We start from the raw sequence: 14,863 nt of genomic DNA, 5'->3' as shown, positions 1-14,863 counted from the left end.
CCACAGGAAAACACAGAAATCCCTCAAAATCCCACCAGTGAAAGCAAATGTACTTCAAAAATATTCCATGTGGTGGCCAGAGATTGACTTTGAAGTCCTGATTGCATTTATCTACATGACAAACCTGCCTGGGATGGGACAGGAGCGCTGCTGAGCTGAGCTCTCCCACCAGCCTCGGCTTGCAAAACTCCTCCTGGTTTCACATCATTAAAGGGTGTTTTGGGGTCGCCGGCTGGCTGGGTGAATACCATCGCTGGGGCAGGGGCTGACAGGGGGTCCTGGGCAGGGTGAGGGAGCCTGGGGGAGGTGGGCAGGTCTGTGGGCAGGCCTCAGGGCCCCAGCACCCACTTGGTGCCCTCCTTGAGGAAAGGTAGTGGCACAGGGTTGAGGACTGACCAAGGCACAGCTGAGTTCAGTCAGGCTGGTTTCAGTCGAGGTCACACCAGGGCTGTTACATCTGCACCAGGAGAAAGGTGACGTGTAAAAACAAGCAACACATGATGGTGGCTAAGCCAGCTATGCTCTTCTTCCAGAAGAGGTTGATGGTTCAACTCAACGATCTTAAAGGTCCCTTCCAGCCAAGACGATTCTAAGATTCCATGATTCTAAGATCAGGCCACAGATGGAGTATGGCGTCTGGGCATCTCACCCCTCCCCAGCTCTCTCAGTAAAGCTGCACAGACGACTAGCAGTAACAACGCCACAGCTAAATATGGTCTGCTTGGAGGGAGTCAACAGCTCTCGTCTTTCCACGTTTACAGCATCGTCCATCCAGTGCCCCTGGTTCAGCGCTGGGCTGCCCGCTCGCCGCACCAGCACCTAGTAAAGTGATGCTTCATGCGATTGCTCGGTGATTCACCGCCTTGTTTGGATTTTCTGGCTCCCAGGCTCATGTTTATCAGCAAAACACATGCTCTCTCCAGCGTCAGGCTGTAAGCGGATTGGAGCCACGCAAAATACCTTTGAGCGAGATGCTCTACACGGTCAGGCATAATTAATGTCTATTTAATTGAACAATGGCACCTCTTCTATTTACACGGCTTTACTCCCATGTCTTTCAGCACGTACTTCCCACTTTTCCAAAACAGAAGATGTGAAAATGAACATATAAGTGAAGATATGTTGTTTATTTTCTTTCTGAAGGTTAATTCTTCATCTTTGTTGTGCTGTGCTCACGACGGGATAACTGAGCACCAGGCCCTGCAGGTAGGATTCACTTCACCTCATTTAAACCACTTGCCTCGGTTCCCAGAGGGAAGCAGACGGGATTAACCAGGCAGCTCCAGGGTGATTCATCTAACACAGGTTGCCTGAATCACGGAGAGATGCCTCTCTCCCCACTGACGACAGAAGGACAGAGATGAGTCTCTTTCTTCGCTCTGACACGAGCCCTAAACTGCACTGTCTGAAGGAGTGACTGAAGGCAGTCAAACGAAATGAAAAAATCCCTAACAGCCTAAAGGCTATTTTTTACCGATGCCTTTTCAGATGGGCAATAAGTAAGGTTTAAGATGCAATCATTACATATGCAACGCTGAATAAAACTATCCTGCTGTAGTACAGGAGGCGCACAAACGCACAAGCAACTTGGCTACCAAACTGGAGAAACCAGTACCTGTGCCCTGTTCAGCATGGGTGGCAACAGGGGTCTTTTCCCAGTAGCTGCTGGGACACCCCTGGGGAGGAATGACTTCTGTTGCCATCCACACTGACCGAGCACCAACTGCTGTTTCTTCCCAGCCTCTGACACATGGCAGCGTGGCTTGTGGTGGCCGAGGGTTTTCTGCCCTGCTTCTGCAAGGCAGGGCGTGCTATCACCGTGAGCATCACCACGGACACGTCCTGCTACCTCCAGCCAGCACCCTGAAAAAAGGAACATCACAGCCAGCACGTTTTTCAGGGAACATACTCAGTAAAATACCAGCAGTTGCAGTGCTGTCAGCTTCAGTTGTACTCTGCAAAGCCAGTTCCTTGGCACTGAAGGCTCTCACGTTCCTCCAGGAGACAGAAAGGGGTGGCACAGCTACAGCAGGCTCTCCTTGAGCTCTCTAGCTGGGACACACACGTGCACATACATATGTCTGTGCCCAAGCTGCTGGGTGACCTCCTACAACCACAACTTGTTTGTCTTTTGCTTTCTTTCTGTTGTTTTGATAGAGTTTATTCATTTTGAAAGCAGGCAGTAAACACAGGAGCTGGGCATAATAAAAAAGCCATCATTAATAACCAAAATCAACAGTTTCGATGGCTAGCAGAACCTTTAATACTTTCACTGCATCGTCCTCCAGTGCAAACCATGCATCTGCAAAATGTACATCTCTGTGATAACGTGTGGGACAACACCATCCCTTTCAGAAGCAGTGGACTGCAAGGTCTCTGTCGCATACATTTTTCCTTCTCTATGGTAATTCAGACATTATTTAATGCGTTCTGAGCATTTTCTACACCAAAAGCTAGTAAAGTTTCACATTAATAAGGGAGGCCTTGTTCTCATGAAGGCAAGGACACTGAGTGTGTTACTGATCCAAACATGTGGGTGGCTAGAAAAGAGAACGTCCATCAGTTGCTCAAGCACGTTTCCCGGGTGAGCTGCTCTGACGCTGGGTGCCTGACATGGATTGTTCCTTGAAGCACAAAATTAGAGCACCTGGTAGGAAAAAGCTTTGATTTCTTGAGCCTGTGGAAGTAGCTACAGCCCTGGTTTTCATAATTCCTCTGCATTGCTGGAAGTTTAATCAATAGCCAGGCTGGCAGATTTAGAAGCTAAAAGAATAAAAGCTAATTCAAAGTCACAAGCTCAAGGACCATAGTTCTAGCGTGACTCACAAACTAGATCTGATTGTGGGCGCTCTACAAATCCCAGTTCCATGTAGCTTGCGGCTGGGCCAGTGGAGGAGAGCGAGTGAGCCGGCCACATGGCCAGGCTCCCCCCGCCGTCGCACCGCCCGCCCTCTGCAGCCGCGGCCCCAGGGACTGCAAACAGTCCTGCCCCGCCGTAAAGTAAGACCCAACGTCCTACAAACATGAGCTGAGATGATAAAACATATCGCAGCGAACAACGGGAGGCATGAGGGGGAGCAATACGGACACATCCCACTGCAAAAGGCAGAGAAAATATTTTGATCTCCTAGTTACGAGCTCGCTCCGGCTTGACTTCTGACCCGAGACTGAGCAGTTACATCAGGGCTGCTGGGCAGCACGACGCTGCCGCCAGGACCTCTTTGCCTCACGAGCAGGGTATTCACAAGGGCAGCGCTGGCTCCGTGAGTCAGTGGAGGGAAATGGGCTTCCCCAGAAGGGGCGGCGGAGCAGCTCGGGTAGGCTTCGGCACTGAATTGCCTCCCGCGCTCTCCCTCCCTCCCAGCTTAAGGAACAGATTAAGCTAAAATGAGCAGCGCCCTTTGGGGAAAAAACGTTCTTTCATTAGGGGATCACGTGGAAAAACTCTGACAGCTTACCTGAACACGTTCAAGTATCTGCTCTTATGAAATGCCTCCTTCTATTATCAGAAATCACCCTTAAAATAAGTCAAAATCAAGCATAATTTGGATTTAAAACCATGTCCAAATTACTTAAAGGGAAAACAGCAGAGAAAGACCAGATGTTCTGCAGGGGATGAACACCTTGTGCACCACATACCTGCATGTTTCTGGTTCAGCAAACCCTGTACAACACACGTGCCTGGACGCTTCACTCTTCACACAAAGGACAGACCACATCTACTGCCTTGGTTTACCCTGCATTCTCCCTGCTGTCTGCCCTCACATTGCAGGGGGCCTTCAACCTTTGGATTATTTTCTGATTAACCGTGTGATTAGCATTGTCCGTACACATTGCATACAACTTGTTAACTTGTTGACCTTCCAGCTGAATAAAAAAATAAAAAGTGAGGAGAGGAAGAGAGGTCAAGAGACAGAGGAAGAGAGGTTGAGAGACAGAGAAAGAGAGATGTCCTACTTTCAGAATAGCAGAACAGCCTTCTTGAGATCGTGCAGGTTGAAGCACTGTCCCTTATTTGAAGACGTTATGTCATTTGCGGAGTGTCACTCACAGCTTTTTATATTGCCGGCATCCCAGGAAAGTGCTGTCTTTGGAAGTCCCTAGCTCCCAGTGTCTCAGTCTCATATTGCTTACAGTAATGTGACTTTTTCAAGGAGCCAAGCCTCCTCAGCCCAAAACAACTAGGAGAGACCTAAGAGCTCCATCACTTTGGCTTTCCAAATACTCAACCATCAGTAACACAGTGGCCCTCATCATGGATTTTTATTTTGCCTACAGGTGGGGGAGGCCTTTCTCCAGCTTTCTGAAAAAGCAGAAGTTTCCTCATGGGTGCCCTAGCACTGGCTGACTCCAAAACACTTGCAGCACTGCCTGAAGTGAGTATCGGCTCCTCTGTTCACGGTGGGGGCTGTGGAGCATGGGCTATGCACGCTCATGCATAGTCTTCATTCAACAGAAAAGGGAACCCACACATTTGATCAACTTCAGGCCCAAAGTCTGTAGAAGTGGGAGAAAGCGAGGATGTGGGGGTGAGGATGGCATGTGTTAACGACATTTTTATCTACGATGAGAGGAGAGATGAAATGAGATTACTCCTTCCCCAGCCAGGGAACAGTCAAGTTCTGGAGGTATCAGACATGAAATGTAACTTTCAGTGAAGGTCATACCTGGGATGTAAGCAGCTGGTTTTCAGGTTATTTCATTTTCTGTTTCTGAAGAACACTGGAAAGTACTTTTCACAGTGAAGGGAAAAGTTCCTGAATTGTAAAAAACTGCAACAAAAAAGTCATGGAAGTGAAAGGGCAAATTCTTAACACACAGTGTGTGGGAAGTGAGCTATTTCTGGGGTTGCTCCACATCTTGAATGTAGGTGTCGACGCTCTGCTCTTGGCCTCAAAACTCTAATTGCTCATCCAGACCGTGCCAGTGGTTCCTCAGTGGCAGCTGCATGTAGAATAGTCCCCTGCTGAAGATGCCACTCCACCTTCACCAGATTAGCACCCAATACTAGGAGACACTCACCTGCCTAGCCCTGCCTTAGTCTAGAAGCAATGGAAGTAGCAATCACATATATTTATCCTTTTTAAAAAAACAAACCCCAGTGACAGTGACAAAGAGAGTCATGGCTGAAGACTGCCAGCCACACATCATGTGGCAAAGCAAAGGACAGAGCAACCCCAAGCTCAGGCGTGAGAAAGTAAGATATAGGGCCTTGCTGAGTCAAATGCAATGTCTTGTCTCTAATACTAATTACTAATATCATTTGAGCCGCACAAATCACCTGGTAGTAACCTTTTCGTTTATTTAAAGTCTGCGTCACTACTTTAGTTATTGTCTTTCCATGATGCACTTGCGGCGTGTATACTTCCCCACAAACGGAGCAGCAAGTTCCCGAAAGCCACCTGTTTAAATGCACAAACTGTGTTTATTGCATCTGGGGGAAAACTGATTTTTCCAACACCAACATACATGGAGAAATTCCTGAGCAGGTTGAACAGACCCTCCCGCTTGCTGTCACCTCGCCAGCTGCAGCGGAGGGAAGGAGCTGCCAAGTTCAAAACCTCATCAAAACACTCTTGGCTGCCGTAGGAGCTGCCTCCTGTAGGGCTCAGGAGAGGCAGAAACCTCAGCTGCCACCCCAGACCGGGAACCTGCAGGAGATCACAGCTGAGCCAGCCCAGACCGGAGCATTTGGGGGTCATCACCGCATCATTACATACTCAAGCCCATGTGGCCATAAGTGATAGCGAGCATTACAAAGCTTAGCCCAAGCTGTTATTTAACACAGCAAGTCTGAAAGATCTTAATGATATAAATAGCCACCGTTAATACTCGGTGTTACCCAACGGCTGAACTAGGTTATAGTATTTTTCAGTTTAATTGGGGATAGCCCAATATATAAATAGGTTGTGGTTATGTTTAGCTGGGTACAAGGATTAGAGACTGGCTTAATACAGAAGTAGATCCTGACGGACCACTTAGGAAATAGAAGGAGATTAACATGACTATAATAGTAGAGCCCAGACGCAATGATGAACCAGCGCATAGTGGGTTTCACTAATTAGGGATGTTTATTGATGACAGTGGTCTGACGCTTCCGACGTTTATGTCATTTCCCATGCTAAGCCAAGGGCATCCCTTAAGTATTATGAGGCAGGTAAACACTCCAAGGGAATAATGCTAAAGATTAAATTCTCGCTGACACTGAGGGCATATGCCAGGCATTAGACGGCGTGTGTTGTACTCCTTGTCCTGCCGCTCGTTAGGAAGATGCTTCATACAGAGCAGCAGCCCTTGGGTTTCAGTGGTTGTGCTGGGCAGTTTTATTCAGGCAGCTGGAGCAGTTCTCCATACCCTTAGGTCTTGGGCTTTAAATCAGTAAAATCATACACATGTAGCACAGTGCCTGTGAGGAATATTGGAAAAAGCACTGAGATTATTAAAAGAAATCATAACTGATGTGGAAAATATTGCTAAAAGAGTAATTTGCGTCTAACTATTTAGAAGAGCACTTCTGAAATGGTTAAAAACTTGGAGATTGAACAAACTGGAAACCACATCATTATTATTTGACATACACAGTCAGAGACCAGGCTTCATCGTGCCAAGCACTGTACAAACATATATCAAAAATATAGCCCTTGTCCCAGGCAACTGTCAGCGTTGTTATTAAACTGGAGACATGGAAAACAGAAGGAAACAGAGAGAGAGCACTGGTCAACAGGAGAGGCAATGGCCAGAGCAAATCAGCATCACAGCAGTCATCAAATATTTGCAGAATAATCAAAGAAGACTTTTATGTAGACTTTGACAGAAAATGAAATATCTCTGAGGTCCACAGAGATCTTCTAAGCACAAGGGACAGCATGGAGAAAAGTATGGAAGAGTGGAAACTGTAGATAAATTCTCCTTCATTGCTATGGAAAAGAGAAGAGATTTTCTTTGGAGCACAGTCGAGTACATTTCCTGACAGGATTCTAAATAGCTTTGCAGCTTTTGGCATGCCTTGACTTTGCCTATAGAATTTATCATCCAGTTTCAGGCCATGTTCGTAGTCTGTGACATAACACAACGTTTGGCCTTAGATAGTCTGTTGGTCTTCTCAAAAACAGAAATCACAGAAAAGAACTAACTTGCCTATATTTATGTTCTCTCATTTTTTTCATTTTTTAAAAACGTTTAGGATCTTAATCTGAATTTCCAGAAGTAAGCAATAACTTCTTGATATCTTGGTGCCTTCATACTTTCTTTGATTCCATTTTTTAATCTTGTATCATAGAAAAAACAGTGTCTGAAACCTAGGTTCTTAACAAGCCTATTGAGCTGGGCATGAAAACCTGTGCCTGGAAATGTAAAATCCTTTATATTAAAAGACGAAAGACTTGCCTATGTTAGAACATAATGAAATATGAAAACAACCACAATGGAAAAAGTGGAATAGATTTACAGTTTTAAAATAGCACGCATGCTACAAAAGTTCATGGGTCTATTTAAATTTCAACAAAAAAGCTCATGGTTTTTTTCATTAATGAAGAATGCATTCATTGTGGGTTCTAAGCGCCTCAATTTAGAAGTCGAAGGCCGTTTTTATTAATAGCACATGTAATCCCAACACAGGAGATTCCTGTGGCAGATTCGTTTGCTCCTTACACAGACACCCTTGGTATCAGTAGGAAAAAGGGCTGAATAAGAACTGCTTGGCAAGGGGGGCTCCTGGTGACAGCGGGGTCCCTGCAGGCAGTGCCACCTCGCTGCTGTCCCCCGGGCAGGGTGGGCACGCTGGTCATGTCCTGAGGACAAGCCACGAACGTGCATCCTCTCTTCTCTGGAAGGAGATCCCACGCAGACACAGGCGTGAGCCACGATGGGTCCTGGGCCTAAACATCTCAGGGACGAGGACCACAGGATGCTGCGCTGCTCGAGGGTACAGACACGGGCATGGGGAGGGAGAGCGAACACCGATACTCTGAGGAACACGGGGAAGGAAAGGCCACCTTGATGGCCGTCACTGTCAGCAGCTGACAGCTTTTTTCTATTTGACCCTGTTTATTCCAAGAACTCCTCTGACATACAAGGAACGCTGGCAGAGTGGGACTTGACGCCATCACTGCGGTCTCTCTGGTTACTATGTATGGATTCAATTCATCCCAGAATTGCATGGAAATAGTTCATGTGAGCCAGGGAAGAAGAAAAAATATATCCTCCTCCCACCTTCCTGAGAAGGCAATTAGCCACCAGGAAAACCCTCTTGACCTGCAGCTTGACAAGGAGTAATCAAAATAAATGTTCCAGAATCCATCTTATCGGGAGCCCAGGGAGACGTCGTGTTTCCCAAACTCGCAGATCTCCAGTCCCTTTGGAGAAAGCTGTCTTCCACTGCATGGCCAGCTGGTACCACCAAAACAGGAGACCATGGCTCAGTAACCGCCATGGGCAGCCAAGGATGGTCAGACCTGCACGCAGCAGCCCAGCCCTGCAAGAAAGGGACAGGATTTCATTACAGAGCCCTGAGGTTCAAAAGCAACCTTAGGTCCAAGAGGCATCTGAAAACTCTCGGGTAGAATCTTTAGAAAAGCAAGGAAGAGCAAAAAACAAGGGGGAGTTTTTAAGAATAGCAGCACGCAATAGCAGAGCAGTGGTGAAAGAGAGCCCAGAGCTGCAATGACACATCTGTCCCTCTGACTGTCCTTTAAAGGAATTTGAGGAATGCCCAGAACGTGTCTGAATACTGTATGAAATGCTGCTTTTTTTTTTTTTCCCCTGCTTGTTATAAATTTGATGCTCAAGTGATTTCTGGCCCTAAAAGAGGAATTCCAAACCGTCCTGAAGGTAAAAGGGCAAGAGCCCTCATTACCAGTGGAGGCTGAAACGAGCTACAGAAAGACTAAGACTAACAAATGATAATTTCCAGCTGCTGGTGCTTCCAATATGCAGAACAGAACTGTCACGAGCCACAGCGGCTATCAGGAGAGGGGAGAGAGATGCCAGGATGGCAGAACTCCTTTACATTAATCATTTTATATAAAGTTTCCAGTGGAAACATTTTGGCACACCTGCACTTGAAGAAGTCCATAAAAACCTTGTACGAAATACACTTCTGCTTTTCAAACTTTCGTTTCTTTCTGCATTCCCCTGATAGCTCAATGTTTGCCGGCAAGCTGCTCCCGCAGCAGCTCTTGGTGTCTCATAAGCCCCACAAGCAGAGGAAGCTCGGGAGTTGCAACATCGGCCCGCACCCACCGGTCAGTTCAGATGCTGCCTCACCAGTTCCCTTCCAAGGTGACTCCCCGGCCGCGCATTTGATCTTGCGAGGAGTTGTGCAACGCCAGGAACATTTATCTCATGCTGTTATGGCAGCAATGGGAGAGAATTCAAGGTAACTGCCAGTCCCTGGCACGGAACTGAATTAATGTGAAAATCTTTTACTGACGCCGGCTTCCAGGGCATCCTCTGCTCCTTAGCAGCACAGCTACCTTCTCTGGTCTTTGCATATATTGACATATTTGTTCCTGAAGAGGTGGTTCTTAAAACGTGCTTTGGAGGATGTGAGGGCACAGGACGTGCCTGTGACGGGGGGTCTTGGTGCGAGGTCACCCCCCAGCCAGGTCTGCGGGGATGGCGTTGGAGACTGGAAAGCACAGGGAGCCCCAGGGGCCTGCCCGGCGATCAGGAGAGGTGGCAGAAGAAAAGAAGCCAACAGCTCATTGAAAAGGCACCTGGTCCAACCTGGGTAATCCCTGCCGGCTGTGCCACCTGGGTTTTAAGGGCAGAGCCTCCTGACCCAGGGCCAGAACTGGGCAGGGCCAGGGAGGGCTCTGCGGCCAGTGCACACAGCAGGGATCTTAAAAATGTGATAAAAACTCAATACACGTTTTTTCAGTCTAACGCACTACTGCGGTCCAGATAAGGCCTGCCAGTAGAATAAAAGACCCGCAGTGTCATGAGCATGACGCTATACCAAGTGTATGTATTGTTCTCCAAGACCTTTCCAAAAATGACAAATGATCTCAATGCAGATGTTTCTTTATGTATTATTCCCTTTTCATAAGTCCGCTGCTCCTCTTACAGGCATTTTCTGGCACATAGGTAAACGATTCAGTAGATTTCAGATCTGTCAAAGGCCCAAGTCATGATAATAGGGATAACAGATAATAGTCTTGCATCCTTTTGTCACACAGACAGTCTTCATGGACCTCGCTGGTGAGACGAATATGAATAAGGATTACCGCACAATAAAACTAAATATAAAAGAAAGAAACAAAGGAGGATGACAGAAGGTCAGAATAATTTATGTGGAATATCAATAAGCTGTCAAAACAGAAACACTTTTCTCTTCTCTGTTTTTCTTTCCATTAACAAACATTCTTACAGGCAGTGCAACGCTGCATCCCCCGCCGGCTTCTCAACGGGTGCTTGTGCACATGGGCTTTGCATGAATTCGCACGTGCGGCCCTGAGTGCGTAAAACGTGATTTGCACACAGAGCTACACTGCTCTAACGTGCAGAGGGAAACACAGCTCAAATGCTTTTTTTTCCATTATTTTTAAGACATCTCTTTTCTTCAGTGCTAAGAGACGATGAACAGAACAATCTGTTGGCACTACAAAACAAGAAGTGTAAAGTGAGGTCACAAGTGTAAGCGCTACACATCGCGGGCCACAGGCTGGAACCTACGCAAAAATATTTGTGTGTGCATGTAGACGGAGTTAAGTTTTCCATTATAGCTCTTTCTACTTCAGAAAATAAAGAATTTCAACCAATTGTGTAGTCATTTAAATAACTGTGCACTTTATAGCTTTTCCGTTTTGTGTGGTCTTGCTTTCTTTATTTCATGTGTGCCATTTACCATCTCCTGCTGCCAGCGGTTTGGATCCCGGTCCTAGGAGTTTTCTGTCAGATCACTGCTGCGGCAGATACCAAGCAGCAACGTTGGCTGCAACAGCACGTACGCTCAAGTCATGATTCATTATTTTTCGTTCCTAAGATGATCCTAATCAAATTCATCTGTAAGCAAGTCAAGTGTGCTTGATTAATGCTAATGAGGAAAATCTGAGGGCAGATAGGCATGTCATTCCTGCTTCATTTGAAAAACATATTGAAAACTGAAAACTGAAAACCTCTATTGGTGCAAAGCCTATTTCTAAAACGTTAACTGTACTTTGTCTTGCTGCATGGGTTAGTTATAAGTACCGACAGGTTGGGAGCAGGGTTTCTCCATTGCCACTGCAATGTGGTTATCCTTCTGGAGGCAGATTTGTGCATAGTATTGCAGCCACATCACGGTTTCTCCCTGAGGCAATGAAGTATTTATAGGGATCCTTCCACGCCTTTGAATTGCGGTAGGATTTACAGGCCCATAGGTCCCACATTCTGAAAAATATTTAGACATCTTGTCCCCACTGATTCCAGGAGCGGGAACTTAACTTGCAGGATGAGGGCCATGATCCCTCACCCGAGAGGCACAAAGTCAAAACCAGTTTGCACCTGGCTGCATTCAAAGCCACTGTTAAGAGTAATTAACAGAAATCATCAGCAGTAGGGGTTCTGCAAACCCCAGAGCTGTGCCACAGGCGCTGGCCTGCCACCTGATTGTTGCTTTATCTATTAACACAGGTGGGCGTGAGGCAATAAGTCCTTGCTAGCAATAGATGTAGGTAATCGTAGGAATGAAATACAGGCTGTCACGGCAACAACTCCTTTCTGCAAACTTTTTGCTAGAAGCTACATTGTCCAAAGAGAGGTGCCAGCACCAGTGGGACAGTGTGTTATTGCTGCAGCAGCGTAACCTTCCTTTTCTGGAAGCGCACGGGAAACTCCACAGCCTGATTTACCGTAGCTCCACTGCCTGCACAGCAAGTCCGTCGGCTGCTGTCTCGCAGTATTTCACTAATCCTGTTCATCGTAAATAGCAGATAGTTGTCGCTGCAGGCTGCAATACAGCTTACAACGTGAGCAATGCTTTGATACTCCAGTGCTGCAGAGCTGGGAAGGCAGCACTGGGACAACGATGCTGCAGTGCCCGGGACTCGAACCCCAGGAGGAAACGTATCGCCCGAGGAGACAGTTTTGTCACCCTTTTTGTTCAGGCTTACCCCCTCTCAGCTGTGAGCAGGGAGGCTTCTGTGTTGCACTTAGCAAGGAAACGTGCAGCATATAGGAGAAGGCAGTGACCATAACCACTTCCAGCACTTGTGTAGGAGCCTGTACGTTACTGGGAGTATGGAAAAGGCAGCGACTGTATCAGCCCTCATGTCTGGCACTCATGAAAGGGACACGAGGAGCGAAAATGTGTGCACGAGTTCTTGAAGCGCAATGCAAGGGGAATCTGGGGGACTAGCGCTAACAAAACAAGCTACCCGCCCCCAGCTAGCCCAGCAGCACACCTGAGAGGATATAGGCATACAGGATTTTGCCAAATGATATTTCCAGATGCTTAAAATTCTGCACTGTGCATGCCCTCTACTGCTGTGGCCAAGATTATCATAACTCTTCTGCTGAGACTCACAAACTGCTCACTGTCGTGACAGCCTGGTCCCTGAGGGATTCCCAGCATAGAGCTAAAGTATTGAGCAATATCCATTTAGCAAAAGACAATCAAACAAAAAAAAAAAAAAACAAAAACACTCCAAACAGCAGTCATTTCCATCCCAAAATATCTACAGGATGGATTTCAACAAGTTTTTCATAGCAGCCGTGTGGATAGGGCACTTGTGCAGGAAACGAGAAAGTAGTATTTACTCCTCTCTTCCCCTGGAAGGGACCCGGAGCCATACGTTCCCTGGGCTGCTGCTGCAATATACCCCCACGGAACCAACACCAAGCCCAGGGCTGAAGCTCGAGCCTGCTCCTCCAACCTGAACCTTTTAACCGTGAGACTGCATTCCTGCTTTTATATACCAGACCGTTGCCATGAATGTTATCAGCCCAGCGTGTCAGTTTTGGCAAGAAGTTTCTTCCTATCACCTGCAGTTCTTCTATAAGCTAGGAGCTCAGGCACGCTCCTGAGAAGAGGAAGCCTCAGAGATTAATTCCTTCAGGACAAGGAGCTCCCCTATGGATAAGCAGCTCCCTTATGGATGAGCAGTGTAAGGATCTACTACTATGCAAAAGGATGCCTTACCTTCTATGCAGGCCCATCTTTTCAGGGTAAAAGGGAGACAAAGATACCAGAAATAACTCTCAGGTACACAAGGCGGTTAGGTGTGACTTGTAGATTGCTCTATGAGGTTAGTCCCCCACGTTCCTCCTACGCTGCACCAGAAGAGCTCACGTGCTTGTTTTTGGATCCAGCCTTCTCCCTTCCTGACAACCCCGCCACCGAGTGCTGGACGCGCTGCTGTGATGGCACCCACCGAACAGTTTCGGCACCAGACCCTGCTGGTGGGGGCTCTGAATCCCAGCCTTACATAGCTCCTAATGCAGACCAATCTCGAGGAACACTAGCCCCATGGGATGTAGAATTAGGGCACTGAATACATGACCCCTGAGGCCACTTGTCTTGAAGTTCACTACATGGTGTCACCAAGCTAACGGCTTTTGGGAACACAAACACCGTGCCTGTCTTCCACTTACGTGTTTCTCAAAGAGCCGAGGAAACACCTGACTTCCACTGATGGAAAGCTAAATATTTTTGTTTGGCTAGTTACCTCCCAGGGAGCAGATGCTTGGAGCCAACTAGCAGCAAGCTCACTTGTCCAACGAGTTTAATGTCTAAAAGCATTTAAAAGCCGTATGGATTCAACCCCATGTGTGTGAGTGTAGTCAGGAACCGCATTGTGTCTAACACAGGCTGGGGCTTTGGGCACACTTCACCATCTAGTTGAAGACACTGCTCCGAGCTTTATTAGGTTTTGCCGCTCTCCTCATGGCTTTTCTGTTTTGCCTGCTGACTTATCCCATTTAATTCCCTATCTATTTTGCTTAATTTAAGCCATATTGATGGACATATAAATGTCTTATAAAAATCTTATAAATAGCTTATTAATATCTAAAGGGCAGGTGTCAAGACGATGGGGCCAGACTCTTTGCAGTGGTGCCCAGCCACAGGACAAGGGCCAATGGGGACAAACTGGAACACAGAAGTTCCACCTGAATATGAGTAAAAACTTCTTTAATTTGAGGGTGATGGAGCACTGAACCAGGCTGCTCAGAGAGGTGGTGGAGTCTCCGTCTCTGGAGATATTCAAAACCCGCCTGGATGCGTTCCTGTCCAGCCTGCTCCAGGTGAACCTGCTTTGGCAGGGGGGTTGGACTAGATGATCTCCGAAGGTCCTTTCCAACCCCTGCCATTCTGTGACATACATCAGAAAGTGATCATCTGGGCAGCTCAATCAGCTACAGTAAAGCAGCTGCAACCTGTGGTAGCATTCTCTGCTCTTGCAAGGGACAAGCCAAATCTCTTGTGCATTAAGGAAGTTTAGCATATTGCTTCAAAACCTGACCAAAAATCTTTGACCTATATATCAGCATCTTTTCCCCATTTAGTTGAAGAAGAATTTCTCTTGTACTAGCAGAGTCTTAGCTGTTTCTGTGTCACTGCTGCCTGTAACAACACAGACGGAGAAACAGCTTTGACGAGCAGATAGAGCCCAAGCACCTCTTGTGGGCCTCACAGTTTAGATTTATTTTTTTTTCTGTGTTGTATTTTGTAATGACTAACATTTGCCACAACTGTCTTAGTGTGTGTTTCTATACATAAAGCTCTCGGCCCAACAAGGGTCCATCGCAACTTTCAGCTTTGGAAACCTCTCTTTTATATCAGTAATGACAGCAAACAGAAGGCGCAACCACCCTGATTAATGAATCCCCATACAGCACCTCCTAGCAACCAAGGGTTGTTTTGCTAACACTTCTAGCCGGGACT

The sequence above is a fragment of the Rissa tridactyla genome, chromosome 2 (assembly GCF_028500815.1).
Source record: "Rissa tridactyla isolate bRisTri1 chromosome 2, bRisTri1.patW.cur.20221130, whole genome shotgun sequence".
NCBI classification, from domain to species: Eukaryota; Metazoa; Chordata; class Aves; order Charadriiformes; family Laridae; genus Rissa; species Rissa tridactyla.
This window is presented reverse-complemented; position numbering follows the sequence as displayed.